The sequence below is a fragment of the Pseudopipra pipra genome, chromosome Z (assembly GCF_036250125.1).
Source record: "Pseudopipra pipra isolate bDixPip1 chromosome Z, bDixPip1.hap1, whole genome shotgun sequence".
NCBI classification, from domain to species: Eukaryota; Metazoa; Chordata; class Aves; order Passeriformes; family Pipridae; genus Pseudopipra; species Pseudopipra pipra.
Window position 1 is genome coordinate 19,058,398 of NC_087581.1, and position 24,302 is coordinate 19,082,699.

Here is a 24,302-nt window from a genome sequence, read left to right on the forward strand (position 1 = left end):
AATACCAAATGAAGATATTGGAAATACTGCTCACTAAGGACTGAAGAATAATTCTAAGAATCTTTATAAAGAAAGAAGTGTTGGGTACTCAGTGTGGAGGAAAAAGCTTATGGTTGATCTGTGTAATTGCTAGCCCTTGATAGGAAGAGTGTGCTTGATGGTTAAACCAGCTGCCTAGAAATGACAAAGTGAGGGAAAAAGAACTGTGCTGTTTTGATTGTTAGCTTTACCTCTTTTTGACTTTTGAGAACTGAAAAAAACAATAAACCACTGTGGTAAGCAGAAATAGCTTGCTATGGACCATCAAATTGCAGTTACATACAGGATGACTCCCTAAGTGCAGGAAACTTAATTTTTATGTGCAGGTGGTCTTGTACTACTATTACTAACATGTTGGTAAAAAAGATGATGGATGCAATACTCTTAGAAGTCATTATAGAAGGATTTGTAGTCAGACCTATCATTGAAAGGAGACAAGTAACAGTTGCGTATTTAAAACCTCCTTGTTTTTGATAAATTATAAATTACTGTGATATGATTTTCATTGTATGTAACAAATACAAAGTTTAATCACCAACATTTATTTGTTCCTTTTTATAAAGAGCGCTTTCAGCCAAATCATCTGTATATAAACTCCTTTTCTACTCAGTTTTAAAGGGAAATCAGTTAAAGGATATTTTAGTCATCATCATGGCTAGGCTTCGCGAACGAAGATTTGGGATATTTTAGTAGATGCTTAGAAAACATCAAATCTAAGAAGGGCTAATATCATAGTAGTGAGAAGTGTCCATCTGTTAATTAAATGAAGAGAAAAAAGCTATAGCAACGACTTTTGGGTATGAAGCCGAAGACTTCAGAAAGTGAAGGATGAAAGGAGTCCACCTAAAATATATGGGATGCTAATGTTAGGACCACTAAAGTGAGAATGAGTTAAAATATACCAATGTGTATAAACGTAATGATTATGTTCCATTTGCTTGGCAAAATAGGAGACTTTTGTAATTGAGAAAACTGAGAAGAACTTGATGATCAATCTGATTCCTTGTTAGGCTTGTTCAACAGACAAATGGTTCACTTTTTAAATTTTTTGATCAGTCAGAAAATTATTGTAGTCCTATAATTAATTTTGTTCAATCTGGTTTTAGGTTAGAGGATTCATATTTTCCCCAGTATACCTTGTGAAATAATGTTTTACTCTTGTGTTCCGTTTCTCTCCCTCTTGAACTCGTTTGCATAAATGAGAACAGAGCACTGCTTACCTTTTGCATGTAACTACTGCTGTTTGAGGATACAAAACTGTGTGATTTGCCTGTGACTCTTGGCTAGATGTAGAAGCCTATGTGGTCTTCTTCGAGCTATGTAGAACCCAAGCAAGAGAATGCTCATGCTCAGTTTAGATGCTTATATGGCTGCTGCTGATCCTTCGATCCTTCCTTACCCTTTGCGTTAAAATGCAGACTTCAAGTAAAAAGTATTCCAGACTTACTCTAAATCTCTATTCACAGTTACAAATATTGTAATTTATTTTGGAACTGAAATACCTCCTGTCTAATCCAGAGAAAGAACTTTCTGCAAGTTGGTACCTGTTGTAGTAGGTCCACAGGAGAGCCGTGAAAATGGCTGGAGGACTGGAGCACCTCTTCTGTGAAGAAAAGCTGAGAGTTGGTGGTGGTCAGCCTGGAGAACAGAATGCTCTGGGAAGGGCTTATAGTACCTTCCAGTACCTAAAGGGAGCCTACTAGAAAGCCAGAGAGGGACTTTGTACAAGGGCGTGTAATGAAAGGACAAGAGGGAATGGCTTTAAACTGAAAGAGAGAAGGTTTAGATTGCCTATTATGAAGAAATTTTTTACTGTGAGGGTTGTGATGCACTGAAAAAGGTTGCCCAGGGAGGCTGTGAATGCTCCATCCGAGAATGGACTGGGCTTTGAGCAACCTTATCCAGTGGAAGGTGTGCCTGCCCACAGCAGCGGCATTAGAGCTGGATGATCTTTAAGGTTGCTTCCAATCTGAACCATTTCATGAAGGTATTTTCTACATTTTCTACATTTTCTACATTTTCTGTAGCTAGCTAACTGGAGCACAAGGGGAAAAAAACCCCCTTCTTTCAGATATTAAGGAAATTGCTTGACTGCTGCCTATCAAGGTAGAATTATGTATTTTTTTCTCTTGAATTTTTTTTAAACTTCATTTGTATTTTTGCTTGCTACTATTTGGGACAGTAAAGAAGCAGCCCAGGTAGATATGTCAGCTTTTAAGTTTTCTTCTTAGAAAGCCTAAATGCTTGTACCAGCATAGCTGCTTCTTTTGGTTTTTATGCTTATGTTTTAGGAGTTTTAGTAAGCAAACTGGAATTGCCTGTCATAATTCAACACGAATGTAGAATAGACAACAGGTTGTATGTCCTTCAGGACAGGGTAGAGTGACTTAGCTGGATAGAGGAGCACGTGATGTGAGGGGTGGTGGTGACAAACACTGGTTAGTGTGATGAGCAGCAGTATTTGCACAACAGCAGCCTGGTAACTGTCAGGATTTTATTTTTAAGTGTTGTGAATGTGAGAGATAAGGAAAACAAGAAAGAATACACAGGGAATTCATTTTAGGTATCTGTGTGCGGATGCTGTCAGATGTTGCTCTGAAGAATCAATCAAGGTGATAGAAGCTCACTTTATTGACTAAGAAGGAGTCTTCCTTTTGATTTTGAATGAGAAAATAGTTTGAAAAAATAAGTGAAAATAAGCTGTTTATCTCTTTAATGGAAAAGGGGAGAATAGAGGTACTTCAACAACCGTTACAGTCAAGCAGTGTCCTAGAAATGATTTTGGTAATAAATGGTGCAAGTTTGTAGGCTTAAGATTTTGTTTTGGGTGTTTGGGGCAGGGGACAAGTGTGACTACAGGGACTCAAGGGATAAAGAAATGAGGATCATTGTGGGTCAGTAATGGGCAGGGTAATCAAAGCATGTGATAAGAACATTTTTGCTTGTGGTTGAGATTATGTTCTGGTTTTTATGCATTGAATTTAAGTAGGCAATCCCAGACATGCTCACGATTTGGAGCATTCCTCTGAGATGGGAATGTGTCAGGGACACTGAGAGGCAGGGGAAGGAACTTGGGGTGTGAAAAAAAAAGTTGGGTGTAAAAAAAAAATGCTGAAAAAGAAGAAACAGTACAGTAGTGGAGAGGAATGGGCTAACCAACAAGAAATCACAACGGAGTAGATGAGGAAGCAAGAGAGATGACTCTTCAGGGACTCTCACATTATTGAGGACTTTGTTGTTGCAAGGATCACCTGTAGATTGTACTAGGTCTATGAGAAACCTTGGACTGATACGAGATGTTAGCAACCCTACCAAGTTTTTCTTTTCCTGTTTCTATATTTTGATATTTCCCTTTTCCTTGTTTTCCTTTTTATTCCCATACCTTGTAGAGTCAAATTTTGACTCAGAGTCAAGACTCCTCTTTTAAATTTCCCTGATTTTGAAGCATGTCAACTGTAGTTTTCTTTACATGTGCATTTAAAGCAAACAATAACTGATAGAAGATAAAAATGTGGTTTCTGTAGGGAGCGATTACCCAGGCATTTTTACCTGTAGCAAGATCTAAGTTTAAGACTCATGAGACTTAAGCTAGTGAGTGGGTGTTAGATAAATTGGTTAAGCTCTGTCTCAGTGTTTGCTATTTCGGGTTTGGATACTGGCCTGCCATCTAATCACAGCTGTTGAGAACGTTTCTTTCATTTTAAATGAGTTGCTAATAGCACTAGGCTAGCACTCATTCTGGTCTCTGTTTTTATATGTCATGGTGTTAGCATTTATTCTCAGCCCAGTCTCCTACTGATGTAAACACCAGACAACTGTTAACTTCAAAGGTATTTTTTAGATTTGTATAGTTTTATGGGAAAGCTGGACTATGTGTGTTTCAGAGAGCGCATGCATTAAAACTGTGTTGGATGATTTTATCCATCATTTTAAATCTGTCTTAGTTCTGAGCCCTTAATGGTATTAAAATGAAAGCTGGTATCTAGAATGGATTTAGTCCATTCATCTCACTAATGATCTTTACTACTGAGATTTTTTCCATACTAGAAAAAATTTCGAATGCTTTTTCACTGGTTATCAAAGATGACTGGCATGTTAATAATAAACCTATTGGAAAAGGTTGATTTTATTTTGTTTTTTAGTTAGTGTCTTATTGCTAGACAGAATATTGCACAGAGGTGTCATCTAACACAGTTTTTTTCTCTAAGAAAGTAGAATCCAGTAATCTGCAGGTAAACAAGTGACTTGCTTTATTGCTATGAAAGCTTTAAATACAGATTTAATTGTGTTGTCTAGATCTTTTATTAGCTTATTGGAGAAGATATGAAAGATCCAGAAAAATTGATTTTTTTTTTTTTTTTTTAGATTAGATCAAACAGATGTCAAGTTGCTTTTAGAGCTAATGTCTAATTGCGTTTGTCTTTACTCAGGAGTGAGAATGGAGCTCTATCCAGAAACACCTATAAGCCTCTTACTTGGCTTTCAAATCTAATATGCAATTCAGTTATTACTGGAAGACACTTTGAACTGTAATGGGCAACTACAAAAAAACAGGTTGTTAGAAGATGCATGGATATATCTTCAAAATGCATATTAGAGCATGCAGTTTTGTAGTGCTTCTGTCAGTATGTGAAGGGCATATTCCTCCAGGCGATATCTCTTTCCAAAGATGATCCTTCAAAGAGTGAGAAATGGGGAATGAGGAGAAACCTACCGGTGATTTGCAGACTGCACACAAACAGCCATTACTGTATATTACACTGTGTTGGTTTAGATTAAGTTTAGTAAAAAGTCATTAAGAATTGAGGTAAAACAACCCTCACTGTAACCTTATTGTCAGAGGCAACATAACAAACTCATATCCTGTTCTTTTCTAGATACTTCCATCTACGCAGAATTTTAAATAACAACTGTGGTTTTGTTTGTTTCATATTCAGAAGCTATCTCTGCATTGGTTACTGCAAGTTTAATCAGCAGAGGTTTTTTTTTTTTTAGACAGGAAAAAACCTAAAATTATTTTCCAATAAGTTGAATTTAACATATTAATTTCCTAAAATTTTCTTGTGAGTTGGGGATTAATTACCTTGCAGTTCTGCAATTTCAAATGATAGAAATTCTTTACTACCTTAATAAACTGTTTGTGTTTTAATTCAGGTGGCTTGTGGTCCTGGGTTGTTTTGTGTGTTAGAGGAGGATTGTTATGCTGTTACATAGTAAAAGTCTGGGGGGAATTTATAGCTCCTTTTCATCCACAAAACAGATCACTTCTGGAGTAGTATTTGTAGAATATAAATTAGCTTGCAACACGAGGTTTGAGTGGCTTTAAAATTATATGGTAAAAAGTGACAGTTGTGTTCCATCATTGATTCTCAGGCAGGTAATGAGATCTGACAGCAAACCAAGGCTTAGTGTTTAGAAATTGGCTCAAACCATGAGATTAAGCAGCAGCATTAGTCTTTTCAAGAGTAATGTGATAGTGTTACAGAGTAACCGATCATACCCTGGTGACAGATGGTGCATGCCTGTGTGAAGTGTAGTAGAGTAAAAATACTTTTTGGTTAGATGTTTTATATGTTTAGTCACAGCCAGTAGCTGTTGCAGTTAGTTACGAATTTAATATTAATTCAAACAGGAAACATCACCTTCCAGTCAGACATCTGTTCAGTTGTCCACAACTTACAAAAAAAGTTCTAACAACAGACATTTGCCTTGGGGATATACCCTTCTTGAGATCAGTGTGTTTTAAAAAATCCATATCTCTAATTCTGCACTGTTCCGTCTAATTCCTGTTTTGAACATAGAAGTATGTTATTCCTCCTGGTGTCTTCCTTTGCTACTGTTTATAGAGAACAGTGGTATTCAAGAATTGCTTTTCATAGTGTGTGTGTAGGGTGAATTAATGATACACTGTCATGACAGTGAATTGGTGTGCACAGTAATTGACAGTTGAAGTTATAACAAGTATCTGATAGTTCTTTTTTTGTTTAAACCCACTCAGACAAGTAATAACCCCCAAGTATTTTTGTATCACTTTGTATGTTAAGATCACAGCTGAGGTTAATTTCTGTTGTGGCTATGAATATTTAACAATTTTGAAAGCAGGTTCTCAGATTGCAAATTGTATTTGTAATCAAACTGGTCAGCAATGTCTCCTAATTCAATTTTGTAAAGCAGTACGGAACAAAATAAATACAGAAGGAAGTAAATGGTTCATAATAGCAATTGTTAATTGGAAAGTTATGCTTCTACACATATGGGGGGGGAAATGATGTCTAAAAATAGATTTAAGTGTTGCTTGACTAGCACTGTTCACCTCTGCCCTGGAAGGAAAGAGAACTCAGGAATTTACATACCCTAACAATGACTTGGCTGGTCATTGTTAATAGCTGAGATCTGTTATTAAGTATACAATTATAGCAACTGTTTGCTGATAGTTTCTTCTCTTTTTGAAACAATTTAAATTTGAAATATCCCTTACGCTATAAAATTGTGTTTCTGAAAGATGTGAAATGTAGAATATTCATCCAGTTCCTATGGATATAGGAATAGTACCTGTTTTATAACGTATTTCAGACAACTGCTAGGTGATTATTGGTTCTAACATTTTAGTATTTAATTCATAATTGATAAATTCAAATATAAAGCCTCAGCTGATTAAGAGCCCAAACTGTGTTGCAGAATCTTCTGGACTAGCCACTAGCAAGAAAAGGCCACAGGCACAAGATGAATTCATACATTTAGGGCCACAAACATTCACAGAATTGGTAAAATTTGTAAGCTGAATTCTGCCACAGCCTTCTGTATTTTGATAGTCTGAAACAGCTCCAGGGTCCGATTTTGTGTCGTGGCACACAAAGCTGTGGCATAACTGGCAAAGTATCTGCCTGATCCATCAGGTGTATTGAGAGTATGTCTGCTTGCCTGTGTTTTACATGAGAGAAATATACCACCTTTACTAATCTTCTTATTGATGTGTAAGCAATAGACTGTTCAGCTGGGGTATTGGACACCTGTACTTAAATGTTATCCAAGAGGACTTGGACCTTAGATCACTTGTGGTTTAACATAGGAATGCACAGTCTATGACAATCTTGGGGTCATTCAGATGAATGACTCATCCTGGGATTTGTTTAAGTTTCACATGCTATTGGAGAATTTAGTAGACAGTTAAATATTGTGCCTAAAATCATTGCCAAAAGTTCTTATTTCATGTGCTTTCTCTCGTGCTTGGTAGTCATACCAATCTGGGTTTCTAAATTCTCTTTTCCTCATACTAAGTAGTTAACATGTTATCTACTAGTGAATCATCATCTACTTAATGCAATGTTTAGACAAGCACTCCTTGCACAGAGGAGTGTGGGTGTTGGCTGCCACTAGTATTTTATATATGCCCAATATTTTATATATTGTTATAAGACATGGTGCCATATTTCTGAAGTACTGCACAAATAAAGTATTTAAATATCTGATAAAGGATGTGGTCTTGATGAAGTAGAGGAGGTGAAAGGGTTTATCTGATGAATGACAGTAGGCAAAAAGAAATAAGAGTCATGATAATAGGTGGTTTAACTTGTATTATGCTATTTAATTTAGATCAAATGTGTCCTTTCTAGAAACAGTGGTGTACATTGTAGTGTTGTTTAGTGTGTGTGTATGACTCAGTTTCATGTTTTTAGTTATTAATCTTACTACTGATTCTGTTGGTATATTCTGTCTCTTAAGTATTCTTACTCTCTTTGTTATTGGTTTTCTGAATTTTGCACATTCCTCTGCTTTCTCATCATCAGTCTCTCTTGTGCTACTGTGAAAGGCGGCTGAGGTCTGAGCACATTTTCTACAGCTAACAAGTAGGACTGAAAGAGTTCTGACCTTTTGGTGTAGTCACTGTCTGGGTTCGATGTGCTGATGGGAAACTAGAAAATTGAGGGGGGAAAGGGTGAAGAAGGTCACATAGAAGCAAAGGGTGAGTGCACCAGATCTAAATAGTTTTCTCTTGGATTTGTAGTGTCTCTTGTTATCCTGAGTTCTCATGTCACATTGTTTGTGGTGCTAATTGGCCTCCTCATGTGACAAAGATACGTTCAGTTCTCCCAAAAGTTGTTGTCAGTTCTGTAGCAGCAGTGGAAATCTTTGGAATCGCTGATACTTGAATGAAAGTTGTCATAACTTACAAAGGATGGATTGTTTTTGGTTTTTTTTACTTTTTAATTTGTAGATTGAATCCAGTTGGATTCTCTGTGTAACCACTAACAACAAAGCTTCCTCAGGGTTAACCAGACCTTACTTGATGCGGCTGCTCGCTTTTAGTTAGTGAGTTAGCACAAGTGTCCCTTGGAGAAAAATAGCTTGGCAAAGAGTTGTGATAGTGCAAGGGGTACAGACTGTTGCTGTTCTGAAATGTGTTGGTTTGGTGGTCCCTAAAAATGGTCTGTGAGGCCAAGATAAGTGGTCTAGCAAGCCATGTCTTCTTGATTGAAGACCCTGAATAGTTTTCTCTTGTGCTTGTTTTGTTTCTTGTCTTTTATTAGGTTCAGGTGTGGCTGTATTGTGTACTTCAAAGACAAGAATCAAGTTGTTGTGAAAAGAGATCACTAAACCTGCTTATTTTTGTGTTGTAAAAAGTGTATATTAAATGAACACAACATTTAAGGATGCCAGGAATATTAATATTTTAAAGCCTTCCTAAAATTCTTGATTTATAGCGTTAATTTGGATTGGAAAATCAGTGTTGTGACTCTCTTTTTATTCCTTGCTTAGTTTCTGGTTATTTGAGGTAATGCAATGGCATCAGAGTAACAGAGACAGCAAAGCCTTAAACAGGATGATTAGCAACAGAACACAGCTACAATTTAATCCCCATTCACATCTACCATTCTGGAAAGCAACCCTGGTTTATAGAATTTAATAAATTGCAAGTCTGTGAACTCTGAATCTACTTTGGTGAATATGTGTTATTTTCTGTGGAGTAGAATATATTGAGAAAAGCCATCTTGGTTCTGTAAAGAGATTTTTCTGATACCTTTAATGTGAGATGGAACATTGTATGTTACGAATTAATAAATTATTGAATAAATGTGTCTTTATTCTGTTGCTTTTTTGCACTTGGAAAATGAGTACCTAAGAGTAATTAGATGGACTAGACAATTTTGTTAGAGTGGAGACACATAAACATGTATCTCCATGGTTCACAAAAATCACTGAATCTCAACTTTCTCCCCTGGAAATGTTTCTAAATAAGCCAACTGATCTTCTTCATCTGACAAGCTGACATTGACCTTAACGGGAAAGTAGAGTTTTGCTTTGTTGCATTTAATGTTGAAGTTTGCCCTAATGTGGTAGTGTTGGTGATGGGTTGGACAATATGACCTGGAGGGGCCCCTAACAACCTCCATCATTCTGTTCAGAATACTCGAGGAAACGAAGTAAAATAGTGCTGTATCTTACTGGTTTTATGGAGAATATGGGGTTTAAAGGTAATTAAAAGTCACTATTATCTGTAATAGCTAGGCCTTCTGATGGTATTGTAGATATAATTGTTTATGCTTAATAGCAACATGGTATTTTATTCTTACAGAATAACTTTTCAGAGCGTATGTGGTGAAGCTTATGGTTTGGGAAACAGGCATCCTGATTCATAAATGATTCCTTGCAGTTTGAATTCTGAAACTCTTCCAATCTGGTGCATGTGCATTGTAGCAGTGTTTCACTGTGAGATCAAATGCAGACATACTGGTCATTTCTGCACTAGTTCCACTACTGTAAAATGAAGTTTTGAATCTCAAGAAGTTTTTCTAAGTCTAGGTATGTCTGTTTTTTTGCAGAATCATAATTTGCTCTCCGAATGCTTAGACAGGAAGAGTTTTTGAAGCTATATCCACACAGATTAGATAAAAAATTTGGAAATACCTTCTTAAAAAAATTGAGGTCAGAGGTGCAGTCTTCCTTTATGCCTTGGAAACCAGACCCTTCTTTGACCAGCTTCCACAGGGGAAAGTAATCAGCCATAAAATCCAGCAGATCTCTTTTATCTGTATATGTGCAAGTATGAATGCGTTTCCTTAACTGTCTTGTACAAAAGTGTTGTTATGGTATTGTAAATAATAAACAAAGTTTCATTTTGTCACACTCAATGCACTCCATTCAATTTTAAGATACTTAAAAATATCTGTAATGGAACTGTAGATAATTTGGCAGAACAATGTAACTCTTAATATTAAAATATAATTCATATAGGACAGCTAGTCCAAGAACCTATCAAAGTGCCTTTTCCATTCCATGTCGGTAAGCTTACCCTTGGCAGAACACTTCTCAACTGCATGTCCTCTGCAGTACACCAGCAGGTTACTTTGGGGCATGCTGGAAGCAAATGTGGATCTTTGTGTGCTTGCTTAGAATGCACCATCAGCTGTCCTGTTCCTGCATTAAAGGATTCTGGATGGTCAGCAGCTGTGACAGCATTGGTCCTAGGAGGTAATAAATCCTCAAGTCATGTCAGTCTCATGCCACTTAAATAATGTTTCATTATTAACATCTTAGATTTGTCCACCCAAGGTCAGTAAAAAGATAGTACTGCTCCTGAAACTTGTCAGATTTTTTTGTCAATGAGACATTGTTTCTCTGCTTCACTCTAAATGTCTGGCTTTGGTTCAGACACCAGAAATAGTGAGACGTAATGACAGCATCTGCTTCCAGGAAAAGCAAGATTAATTTTTTCTTGAGAATCCTTTGTGGCTCCTTGGTCCTCCCCTCTTACTCTTCCCTGTTCCACAGTTGGGGAATCCGAGATTAACTAAACTGTCTGTGGTCTGTAGACCTTTCTGCATTGTGCAAAATATCTGTTTAATTTCAAAAGGTATACTATCTAGAGATAAATATTTTCCCAGCTGTGTTTATCTTTTGTTTCCTCAGTCAAAATCATGTTATTTTGTTTGCTCAAATCTAGCTCACTGTAAGGCACACATTTCTCACCAGTGTCGCAGGTTGTGGTTGAATCAGAATCTTGCCAGTAACCACTGACAGTAAAACTTATTTCTTATCATTGTGTATGAAATGATGATGCACATCTGTGTATACTCCCCTGATACTTAATACAAAATGCTGATTATTGGTATCTTTGTGCGGGCAAATCCTGCTTCATGAGAACAGTGATACTGATTGTGCATGCAGTTGCACTTCCTCAGTTGGCTTCGGAACCCCTCCTCTTCCTGATCCCAGCTCCAAAAGGAAAAAATATAACTGGTTTCCTTGCCCTAAAATTGTTCTTGGTTTACGGGATAGATTTTAGTAGTGCAGTGTGGGATCCATTTCTGCTTAATGTGAGTCTCTAGTATTGATAATCTTGATTGATCTGAGGTCTTTTTAGCTAAACATACTTTCTTACTGAATACGAATGGATGTTTAAGGACAAGCACAGATAATCTGGATTCTGCAATACTCTTCTGGAATTAGTTAAAGAAATAATTTGCAGTTTTCACTGTTTTCAGTATTCAGAATGGAGGATGGTTGTCATGGGCTGAAGGCTGCCTGAAATGTCTCTGAAACAAGGAATGTTTAAGATCCCTTCCTGAAATTAAGAGCCCGTTGTGGTTTATCTGCCCTCCTTTTTTTTTTCTTGGTTTTTTTTTCCTTAAAGAGATGGGAAAAAGTAAAAACTGCTTGGGTGTTACTCACTGTCAGTCAGTATGCTGAAGTGTAACCCTACTTCCTGATCTGTTGTGTGAAAGTTTGCCACTAATGTTCTGGGTACATGAATATGCATTCAGAGTCCTCCAAAAACAATTGGAAGAATGATGAGGAGGTGAAATGTAACCGCATTGTGGAAGTCCACCAAATTTCTCAGGGATGATTTGCACTTAGTGAAGCCATGTTGGCTATTGCAAATCATCTCCTTACTTTCTGTGTGTCTTAGCATTGCTTTGAAAGGATCTGCTGCATGCTTTGCTGAGCATTGAGGTGCAACTGATTGACCCATAGTTCCTGGGTCTTCATTTCCCTTTTTAGAAATGGTGGTTGTATCCCTTTTCTAATCACTGGGAACTTCCACAACTTCTCAAGTATGATAGATAGTGGCTTAGCTGTTTCCTTTGCCGCTTCCCTCAGGACCTCATCAGGTCCCATGGACTTTGGCACCTTCAGGTTCCTTGGATGGTCTCTAATCTGATTTTTGCCTACAGCTGGTATTTCTTCATTGTCTCAGCCGTCTCAATGTCCCAGGTAACCTGGTCTCCCACTTCCTCTGGAGAGGGCCCACATATTCTCTGGTCTTGCTTTTATCACCCACATACCTATAGAAATCGTAGAAGTTATAGAAAGACTTGGGCTAGAACGGACCCTAAAGATCATCAAATTCCGATCCCCTTCCATGGATGGGGATGCCAGGCGCTAGTTCAGGTGGCACAGGGCTGCATCCAGCCAGGCCTTGAACACTTCCAGGGATTGGGCATCCACAGCTTCTCTGGGCAACTTGTTCTACTGCCTCATTGCCCTCATAGTAAAGAATTTCTTCTTGTTCTGGATGCATTGCTATTGGTGGGGTGGCACAAGGGCAGAGAAGAGAGGCAGACTCACTTGCTTTGACGTGCTGGCCATGTTTCTTCAGATACAGCTCAGGATGCCTTTGGCTTTGTGGGCTCCAAGTGCACACTCTTGGCTCATGTCCAGCTTTTATTCACAAGAACCCCCAAGTCCTTCTCGACAAGGCTGCTTTCAATGAGTTTCCTCCCAGTCTGGGATTACCCTAAGTGCAGCAGCTTGCACTTGGCCTTTTTGAGCTTCATGAAGTTCACATGGACCCACTTTTCAAGTTTGTCCAGCTCCCTATGGGTGGCAAAGAAGCCATCTTATAGAAGCTTTTCTTGTTGCCCTTGATGCCCCAGCCAGATTTCATTTTATCAGTGCTTTAACTTTCCTAACCTGATCCTTGTCTGTTTGGACAATCTCTGTTTCTCCCAGGCTACCTGTCCTTGCTTCCACCCTCCACAGGCTAAAGCCAGTGGTAAGTTGGAACTGAAATACGTAGATGGAACAAATGTTTGTTCACGTAGATGTGAGCAACCCTCGGGGTACAGTGATTGGAACAGCTGTGCTGGGACAGTCCAGCAGCCCATCTGGTAAGCATTTTCTAGCAGCAGTTGGGTTATACTTAAAAAATGGTAAAAACAGGAGGAACACGTGGTAGTTGCTCCAAGTACTCTCCCCATTCTTTAAGCTGAGTGCTAGGGCTTTTCTGCTGTGCCTTTTTGGTTGGAGAAACCTGACAGATACTGAGACTCTGTCTGATGTGGCTGATAGCATGTGCTAGAGCACAGTTCAATAGGATTTCATTAGGTATTGTTACCTTGAGAGTAACTTGTCACTGGTCATCCAAAGTACCTGTTACCACTTCTGCAAAACAAGTAGGAAGGTGATGATCTGAACTAGTTGAGGTCCCTCCTACTCTTATGACGATTTCATGGTGGGCTTATTCTGCTTTTATTGGAAAGGCATGAAATACAGTTCCATTTACAGGTAAATCCTTTGAATGAAGCTACTACCTGTGATCCCCACAATTTAAATTATTTTCTGTGTACTGCAAATTTGAAAAATTATACTCTGCCTGACTTAGCTTCTTAGCTGTTCTACATGACTTTGTGCTCAGTTAGATAATCTGTCTGACCACAGTGACATTTAATCCCTCTGAAGATATGTTGTGCTTCTGTCTTTGTTAGAGGCAAAATTTATCCTTTCCATAGGTCTAGCTGCTAATATTGAGTGTGTTTGTCAAATGCACTGGATTTTTTTTTGTTTATAGTTGTCCAGTGAAGCTAGTGTCGGAGATCTGTTATGCCTTATGTGTTGCAACTTTCTAAAAAATTCCTGAAGCTAATAATACAAAAATGTGCTCTTTTTATGTTGGGTTAATTTTTGATGTATTTTTTCTTAGTCTTCTTCAGAACTGTGTACAAGACAAATCTGTGTGATATTTAATATTTTAAAACAGTAATTATAAAAGGAGTAAAAATGAAACAACTTTATAGACAGAATGCTTTAAAATAACAGTAGGATAAAAAGCAATGTTTTGTACATAAAAGAATTATTTCCTTCAAAAGTATATGTGCAGTTTTAGTATCTTGGAAAATCTTTCAAGTACTCTGAAATATGCAAGTTCTTGTTCACACACATGTACAGCTTTTCTTTTTAACAAAACCAAAACTTTGAAAGCAAAATACATATCCAATACAATATAACATCACTTTGTTCTTATCTAGTAGTGATAGGATTGACTAAAATTTTTGTAACTTTCTCTTAAACAGAATGTTGACTTTGAAAGCTCAGGGAAGAAGAAGCAGCAGGGAGAAAAAAGTAACACAGTGGTAAGTACATTATTTTTATTTTCTCTAGACCAACTGCACGATATTTTGAAATAGAAATCCTCTTATTTATTCCTATTTTGTTATAATCGCCTTCAGAGCACTTGAATTTTATCATCTCTTGTGTTATTTCAAAGATATCTGTTGAAGACCCAAGTGAATTATATCCATTTCCATATATTTGTGTGTATATATAGAAAGGGGAATATATGGAAAAGGAAAATAATTCCGTTTTAAAACTCAGTGGACATTATTAAGTATTTTGGCTTGAGAACTTTAATTTTTTTTTTTTTTGTTCTTAGAAAAGATAAGCCATTTTTCAAAAACTTGGGTGAAAGATGCTTGAAAAAATGCTTAAAATGCCTGTTGGGACTCTTACTTTACTTTCTGGTTTGCTGATCTAAAGTCTAGGCATACATCACATCATGTCATTTCTCTCTTACTGGTGGGTTAACATTTTTTAGCTAGAGAGCATAAAAAAAAGTAAGAACATGAAAAGTATTAACAATTATACAAGACCAAGTTCAGTTTCCTGTTCAAAGCTCTATGAAAAAGCAATGCATGTTCAGATTCAGCTTTTTTCTTTATTAAATTATGCCAGTGCAGATGGTACTAAGTTGTTTTTGCCTTATATTGTAAGGATTTGTAGAGGCAAGTATTTTTCATGAATAAAAAGAATGCCCAATAGAATATTTTGTCTTTAGAATCTCTCTATAAATTCCTGTGGAGGAATCATTATTGCCTAGTATTCCTCCTGCCCCAGAAGAAAACCACCAACAACATATGAGAGCAGCTTCCATCTGCTCTGATTTTATTAATAGTGCTGCTCAGATTGTGGAAATGCTAATAAATATTGACTCTTCAATGACTGTAATTTTGAGACTATAAAATATCAGTTTAAAGGATACAAAATCATCTGCATATTTTATGTGGCATTGCTACAAACAGTGTATGCTTCAGTAGATAGAAGCATGTAGCACATGCTTGTGTTTTCCAGCCTTTTGTGTAGCCCATAACGCTGTAGGCTTTGTGTGCTTTGGCATTTTCCCCTGAGCTAATAATCCATGCTGTTGATGGATTGCCTCAGCTGTGGTTACTACTCTGTAAGGTTTGTTGCTTCCTATGGGCAAATGACTAGCAATACCTCTTCCCTTCACGTCCCCTATGCTGGCTCATCTCTTTTGACTGTGTTAACTGGAGGAGTTAGGACATTATCTCTTCCTTTCTGTTTGAATAGGTGTGGACAGTGTGATACACAATATTTACTTGTACAGTAGATACAGATGTAATGCCTCAAATGACTAAACCTGAAACATAAGTGGTTTAATATGGTTTTGTAGCTCTTTCAGATGCTTACTATCACTTAGTCTGGTTGCTCTGTGTATTTAGTCTCCATTGTTTTCTTTGTATAGAAAGTCAGGAACTTGTCCTGTTTGTTTCCATGGATCTTTTTTCACACTAACAGTAACAGAAAATTTATTTAATGTAGAAATTAGTGGATTCTGAAAGCAAAGCAGTTCTGAAGTAGCTTGGTTACAGCTAGCTGTACCAAATAGCTGTGATTACTAGCTATACAGTAGCTGTGATTATTTCTACTGCATATTTAAAAAAAAAAAAGTGATATCGAGGCTAGCGGGAGTGGAGTGCACTTCAGTATCCTGTTAGGATAAATATTTCATGTTCCTGGCTATGTATTAAGTTAAAAATGAGAAACATTAAATCTGAACCTTGTCAGTTCCATAATATAAAGGAATTCTTTAGCCATTTGAAAACATTTGGGTTGAAATACTGAAATATCAATGTCACGGCTTTTAAAAAAGCTTGGGTTTTTTGTATGTTCCATGAGGGTTTGTGGGACTCCTGCAGTTTCCTTCAAACTTCAGTTTGCCATAGTAAAAATCCTTGCATTTATATGGTGTTTGGTTTTTTTTTGTTTTTAGTCTGTGGAGAAGTGAATGAGACTCAAGCACAGTGGTTTTAAAAATCAGTTTATTCCTCTGAAAATTCTCTTAGTAACACAACAAATATGCACCCAAAGAATATGCAATCAAGTCAAACATCAAAAATGAAGCTCAAATCTAATGCTAATTGCATCATTGTTAATGATATCCAATTAGAAACCATTCTTCAGAGGAAATGTTATAGTGGCACGTACTTGGATAGATTGGCTGTCCAGATGGAAGTTAATTTCTAAAACTGTCTCAGGAAAAGACCAAACGAAAATGTGTGAGAACATACTTGCAACTATCTGGGCTGCAATTGTGTTGTGACAGTGTGTGTATTACAGTGTAGTACTGTGTTAATATGAAAAGTCAATATAAATATTTTAAAAAAGTTAAAATTACAATTGCTTGGGTATCTCAACATTTTAAAATTTAGTTTTTACTGTAAACTTACTCTGTAATTTTTCTCATTTTTTTTTGATTTTTGCTAAGGATGTTTCTGTAATATGTCTTGCCGTAAAGTCCTGCCATTTTGTCTCTCTAAGAAATATCAGGATGGTTGAATTACAGACCTGGACTCTCATATACCTGTGCCTTATTGATGTGTTGGTCTAGGCTTACAAGGATATTGAATAATTGCTTCATTTCAGTTAAAGGCTGCCCTTGAAATAGAATGTTTTGTTATGTCGGTTTTGTTATGTAGGCCAGAGGATTATTTTTCCTCTTCTCAGTTTAAAAATAATACTTTTGTTCTGTTCGATGGTCATTCTGGTTTTGCCGTTGTTAAGCTTTTGCCATGATAAGGCCAAGTACTGACTGCCTTGTTGTATTGTTGCTTTGTTACAATTGCAGAAAATAAATAGAAATTATTAAAGAGTTCTTTTGATATATTTAGGGTCATAATTATACTCTTATACTTGCCAAAATTAACTCTTTAGGTTTGCTTTAGCCTAGGCAGTTTAGATAAATTTTTCAGCAGAAAAATAACTGTTGCAACAAATACTTGGTTAGAGATCCTCTAGGTTCAATAAAGCGAGAGAACACTCTTGTTAAAGCAAGACAATGTTATCAATACAAGTTACACCATTGCAACTAAGTAAAGAGGTTTCGTAAAATAGTTTGATGAAAAAGAAATTCATATTCTAATTGTGTAAAGGATTTCTGAATATTTTAAAGAAAACAAGATAGAAATAATAAATTGAAATCTAGTTAGAATTTACTTTATAGAATACATGAAAGAGATAATTTAAGCAAATATTTCCAGAATTGATGCCTGACATTGCTTTTCTGGGAGTTACCTGAAATTATCTTACCCTTGGAGGTGGGTGGATGTTTTTGGTTTGTTTGTTTTAATATATAGAGGTATTGAGAGCTTGAAAAGTAGTTAACCCAAGAAAAGCTTTAAGCTTGGTACTTCAGGAAGCTAAGAGTAGAGTATGGCTGGTTTTGGTTATTTTCTGGTATGCTGAATCAGTAAAAAAACCCTGATTTCTGCCCTCTCTGTTCCTTTAGTTTTCTCAAAAAAGGCAACAAATATCCTTAATATTTTTGCATTTAACAATTGGCTATTATTTACTCTGTTTACTAACATGTTCTTCCTCCTGTTGTTACCATTCGCTATTGTTGTTTCAAGAGTAATGCCTTCTATTTCTTTTTCTCTGAACACTGTCTGTGAGAAAGCATACTGTGTTTTTTGGTGTTCCTTGTCTGCATGAGGACATGTGATTGAGCATTGTTTTCATACCAGAAGTGGGGAAACTTCATATCAAAATGGTGACATGGTTCCAAAATCCATTTTATTTCCAATCGTGTGTTCTCCCACCAGAGTACAGCACTGTGGTTCATTCATTTGTACTGACCTGAGTTTTTACCTGTCTCAGTCAAATGAATGACATAACCAGTCCAGTTTTGGGACTTTTTTTTCCTAGAAGAGACACAAAGAAATGGCTTGAATGAGAAGGGAGGAAGAGGTAAAAATACCTTAAACTGACAGTCATCAAATAAGGCTTTGCCACCTCAACTAGAAAATGCCAGTGCTGCTTGCAGAGAGACAGTTTCTTCACAGTACAGGCTATCTTTTCATGTTTCAGGTCCTTATCAGTGGCCATCAGGTTTGAGCCATCCTTTCCTCTCCCAAAGAGGACAAGAAAAAGGATTACAGAGAAATACATTTTCAAGCGAGGATTTGCAAGATGGTGGTTGCAGTCTGTTAACTTAAGACTTCACGATTCCTGTCCAAGAGGACTGGACTGATTTTAGAGGAAGCCTTGTACCAAATCTTAGCGCCTTCTACTCCCCCCCCCCCCCTTTTTTTTTTTTTGCTGATGAGTGAGAGATGCCAAGTCTTTCCTGAGTTCAAAGAAAGAATAATTGTGTGCTTCATTTACTGTAAAAACTGAGGATGTTTTGTGTTCTTTCTGGAAGTACTAAGATGCTTACTTTTTTCCCAAATTCATGAGGATTAGTGTTACCCTTAGCTGGAATAGGTTCACGTAGATTGTACTGTGACTTTTCACAATATAGCATCTCAGATTAGCAAGATCTGTCTTAGTGTCTTCTGTGGTGCTGGAAGCTGCTTTAGACAGAGAAAAACCCTTAATGTCTCTAAAGATAGAATGGTTCTTGTTTTTATGTCCAGTGTTGACTTTTTTTTTTGATGTAGAAGAAGTAAGTAGTCAATTCTTTTGTTTTGGTGTATGATTCATTTTTTAGTGGATTAGGTAAGTTTCTTAATAAATAATTTTTTTTCATAGTTCTTTGTTTTGACAGGAGTATATTTGGGCTTTTGTCAGTTGGCCAATTAAGCTTTCTTATATTTGTCGGGCAGCATGTTAGGTTACATACTCACCAACACAATTTTTCCCTTTCCTTTGTCTACACATAGCTCCATAATTCTGAACCAGTTTGTAGATAGTGGACTGGGCTAAGAACCTGACTGTGTATTTTTGTGCCTAGTTCTTCTTGCCTTAATGTATAAACATCTGATAGCTGGTTTCATTTTCAGCTCTGCTGCTGATGTAATGCCTTTTTAAAAGGCTTGAGGGGGGAGCAGGGCTGTTACATCAGACAAGAAATTTAAGGGACTAATGGTACAGTGAAAGTGTTGCTTTTAGAACAGATTAACAGAGATTGGGAACAAAATTATTGAGAGTTTAAATTCTACTTGTAACAAACCTGAGTTCAGAATTTTTGGACTGTGATAACCGGAGGCTGTGCGTGGGTTTTTGGTTGGTGGTGTTTTTGTTTGGGTTTTTGTTTGTTTGTTAGTTTTGTTTTGTTTGGATGTGCTGTTGGGCTGCTAATTTCTTGGCTGATGGGGTGTGCAGGGAATCATCAAGGAGTTCCAGGGAAGAGTGATGCTTCAGTGAATGATGGTGTCTCCTCTGGATTAAAATTTAGTGTGTATTCAAGCTTACTGTGTATCTTTTTTTCTTTCATTGGTCTTCCCACCAATGCTTTTCTGCTTCACTGATTTTAGTATATTCAGTTTCACTGTTTCTAGTTTGTATTGGGTGTAGGTGGCAAGGTTTTAGTAGTGGGAGTGTGGCATCCCACCCTTAAGGGAGAGGGAACACCTAGGATTTGTAGATGCTTGCAACCAAAAGAAATGACTGAAGTCAGAAGGTCCACAAAAGCTTATGAAGTTTTATTAGCAAATTACACACGGCGTGGAAAATGGTATGTTAGTCCCTGACCTTCTAGTATAAGTACATGGCAGTCAGTTTGGGATGAAGAGGTAGAGTGAAACGGAAGAGAGAGTTGAATTAAAGATGGAGAGAGAGAGAGAGAGAGAGAGGAAGGGAGAGAGATCACCAGTCCTGGTTCCAGCGTTGATCCACCAGATGGGGTGTCCAGGATCCTGGGGGCGCCCACACACCTAGGCTTGGTGGTGGTATGTTTTTATAGATAAGCTTTCCCTGCCCTGGAGATAAGTGTCACACTTTCTATGCTAATTAGTTATCATGCACAGTGTGTTCTTCTAGACCTTTCTGGAAATGTGTCAGAGGGCTTTGGGGGTCTTTGGTGGTGTTGATTTCCCCCCCTACAGTCCATGCCCACTTCTTCACCTCATTTCTGTGCCTGTGCTGTATGGTTTTGTGCTTACTTCCAGGAACTAGAACAAGGAGATTTGTCCCAGAAAAGCGCTGTCCTGCCTCCAAATGGCGCTCTTCTCCAGCCACATCTTGTTCTTTCTCACAGTGTGTTACTGCCAACAGTCCTTGGCTGTTCTTACCAACAGTCCTTGCTTGGCTCCATGGCTATCCTGCTACTGGTGTTTGAGACAAACACATTAGCCTCTTATCTGCTAGGCTTCTACAAGGTGGCTGCAGGTGTGACTGCACCACATGCAGAAGCTTCCTAAAGCTGCTGCCATGCTGGATGTAACTAATTCCAGCTGGCTCCAAGATGGACCCACTACTGGCCAAAGTGGAGTCAGTCAGCAATCTTAGTTGTCCCTCTATGATAATATATTTAAGGAACCATAAAAGCTGCACAACAGCCAGGGGAGAAAAGTGACAATATACATGAGATAACCCTGCGGTCACCAAGGTCAGTGAAAAGGTGATCCAGGCACCAGAGGAGAGATTCCTCTGCAGACGATGGAGAACCCCATGCTGGAGCAGGTAGATGTTCAAAGGAGGCTGTGGCTGTGTGGGAAGCTTGTGCTAGAGCAGGCCCCTGGTAGGACCTGTGGCCCCGTGAAGAGAGGAGCCTATGCTGGAACAGGTTTGCTGGCAGGAGTTATGACTCCGTGGAGGACCCACCCTGGAGCAGCCTGTGCCTGAAGGGCTGCACCCAGTGGGAGGGACCCACACTGGAGCAGTTTGTAAAGAACTGCAGCCTGTGTGAAGGGCTCACTTCAGAGAAGTCCATGATGGACAGTCTTCTGTGGGAAAGGGGAAGAATGAGAGGAGGAAGGAGCAGCAGAGACAACATGTGATGAACTTGCTGGAACTGCCATTCCCTGCCCCTCTGCACTACTGAAATCAGGAGTTAAAGAGGCGGGCACCTGGCAGCCAGTCAAGGTCAACCCACCACATAGATACAGTCCACTGTTGTTACAGTAGATCTGATAGTATTATAGTATTTGTCTTGCCACATTCTATTTCAAGGGCAGCCTTTAACTGAAATGAAGCAATTATTCAATATCCTTGTAAGCCTAGACCAACACATCAATAAGGCCACAGGTATATGAGAGTCCAGGTCTGTAATTCAACCATCCTGATATTTCTTAGAGAGACAAAATGGCAGGACTTTAAGGCAAGACATATTACAGAAACATCCTTAGCAAAAATCAAAAAAAAAATGAGAAAAATTACAGAGTAAGTTTACAGTAAAAACTAAATTTTAAAATGTTGAGATACCCAAGCAATTGTAATTTTAACCTTTTTAAAATATTTATATTGACTTTTCATATTAACACTACACTGTACTACACTGTAATACACACACACTGTCACAACACAATTGCAGCCCAGATAGTTGCAAGTATGTTCTCACATATTTCCGTTTGGTCTTTTCCTGAGACAATTTTAGAAATTAACTTCCATCTGGACAGCCAATCTATCCAAGTACGTGCCACTATAACATTTCCTCTGAAGAATGGTTTCTAATTGGAAGAAAAAAATACTATATTTGTGTTCCCTTCTGTATTTACCCAAACTGTCCATGGAGAAGTTAATATTTGAAGCAGTGTAAGTAAAGCACACATTCTGTGTGAAATGACATTTTCCTACCTTCTGTACTTCTACCAGTGGATTCTCTTTTGTAGTTTGTGATTCTTTGCATCTATTACAGTTTTTCTGCTTGAGCAACTGACCATAAGATAGGTAGACAGAGGGGGTCTGTGACCCCCTCTGATAGGGATATCGGGGGGGGGTATATGTCTGACTTGGTTTATAAAATATATATTGCAGAAGAGTGGTGGTCTGGAATACTTCCTGTGACTATCCTGACATGCCGATTTCATAGTGTTAGCAGCCATCTGCTGTAGAACATAAATGCTAAACAATTCTTCATGTATGTGAAGTAAAATATGAACAAACATAATTTTGAAGTAAATCAATTACATAGTTTCCTGCATTTGTTGGAATACAGCTTTCTTGCTCATTCTGGGTTTTGAAGAATTATAATTAGATATATCCTCAGGTTGGTCAAATCAGTGCTTTGGGGAGACTGTTGTTTATTTGATACTTAAATATGAGTTTTGGCTATTTTAGTTTAAGATGTGAGTTGTGAGTTTAGGTACTTTAACTGATTGGAGATGACCCAACACTGTGATATTGTACAAAAATTGGAATTTGTTTACAAATTCATGTTTACATTGCTGTGGATGCATGTGATCTTTAAAAAAATCCTTCCTCCCCAGCCCTACCAAAAGCTCAAGATTTCTCTCAGAAAATAAGGGATTAAGTTAGAAAACCTAGGTATGTGTGTTTTGCATTGTTAGGCCTTATGAGTTTTGTTGGTTCAGAAACTTTTGAGACATGGGCAAGTAGGATTACGTGTGAAGAGAGCAAGACAGTGAAGAAGAGAGAGCAAACAGTGTAATGTATGCTCATTTTGAGGTATTTGAATGAAAAATAGTATCTTTTTTTGTTATTTATATGAACCATGTAGTAAACTTCCTAATATTCTGTTTCCAAAACATAATTCTTAGAAATTGAAATAACTGGACAAAGTGAACTTGTAGATGGCTGCAGCTGGTCTGATACAGGTGTGCCTTCCCCTGCCAGATTCTGGTAATCAATTCATAAGTACAATTTCTGCTTCCAGTACTTGTTTCCAGTCATGTATTCTTCTGTTTATACTCCTCTTTAAAGAGGCTGCTGTTGATGCTTCTTTCAAAAGTGTTACGTTTTTCCAAAGTGGTGTGTTTTCCACAGCTTTGCAGATCTCTGAACTAATAGGAAAATGAGACAATTTCTCTTTTTGTTCAAGGCTTTTGGGTTTGTAAGTGTTGGGCAGGGAATTCAACTTGTGTCTTCATGTATGGCATCAGAGGCTTGGAGAAGGCATGGGTATCTTTGACTAAGTGAGCACACAAGCTTCCATAGCGTTATTGGCATCTGTCTGTGGGTGGCTGGAGGATGTCATACTTGAGCCTCTGGAGGAAGCAGGAGAAGGTTATGCTCTCTCTTTTGCTGACTTTCCTATTCTGTGGACATCCCCACTCTGGTATTTGCAGTCTCCAAACTCTTTGTATAGCAATATGGTTATATATTTTTCCTTTTAGATTACTTTTTATTTAAATAGCGTAGTGGGAATTATGTGGGAAGTGTTGTCTTCTGATGATAATCAACACTTTAATTAAATCCTAGCAACAGTGAAGCATTGTTAAAAAAAGAAGTTTTGATATCCCACTATTCTAATGAAGAGTTCTCTTCCATCTTTTTGATGGATGGATGTAGAATTTGACTGTTCACAGCCCGAGTGATAAGTTCTAGTTAATGAAAACACTGAAGTATAGCAGTCCATTGATCTGTTGTCTTATGAATTATACATACTGTGAAGTACTTGGCAAGCTAAGCTGCATGTAGAGGAAAATCCAAGTGCATTACTTTTTTGATGTCTTAGTAAGAAAAGAGGGCTCACAGCCTTTGACTTTACATAGTGCAGTGGTCATGGTACTTTATTTTCTCACAGTGTTACTAACATACCATCTGAATGTTGAAGTGCAATCTGCTAAATGTATCTGAAAGACTTTTTTGACACTTGGAGAAGAAAGTTTCCTGTCACCAGTCCAGAAGTTGAAATAAAATTTCCAATTCCCTCCAAAAAATGAAGATTAAAAAAGCATATTTTCATTTGGAGTGTTGGCAGTTGATTGAGAAAATAAACACTCAATGCCATTTTGGAGAAGTATGTATTTTTAGGCCAATTTCCTAAGGAAATGAAGCGTACATGATCATATTGTCGGTCTGCATATGTTGGTCCTTCCTTAAAAATTGAGCCTGTCGTCTGATTTCAA

General features: G+C 37.6%; 1 protein-coding gene across 7 annotated transcripts in view; it reads left to right on the forward strand.

The window, feature by feature from the left end:
• ERBIN (erbb2 interacting protein) overlaps positions 1-24,302 on the forward strand; it is a 110,444-nt gene that overhangs the window by 24,620 nt on the left and 61,522 nt on the right. For all 7 annotated transcript variants that reach the window (XM_064641896.1, XM_064641898.1, XM_064641895.1 and 4 more), the window contains one exon: positions 14,331-14,390. The gene's annotated coding sequence lies outside the window, so the exon portion shown is untranslated. The remainder of the gene's footprint in view (positions 1-14,330; positions 14,391-24,302) is intronic.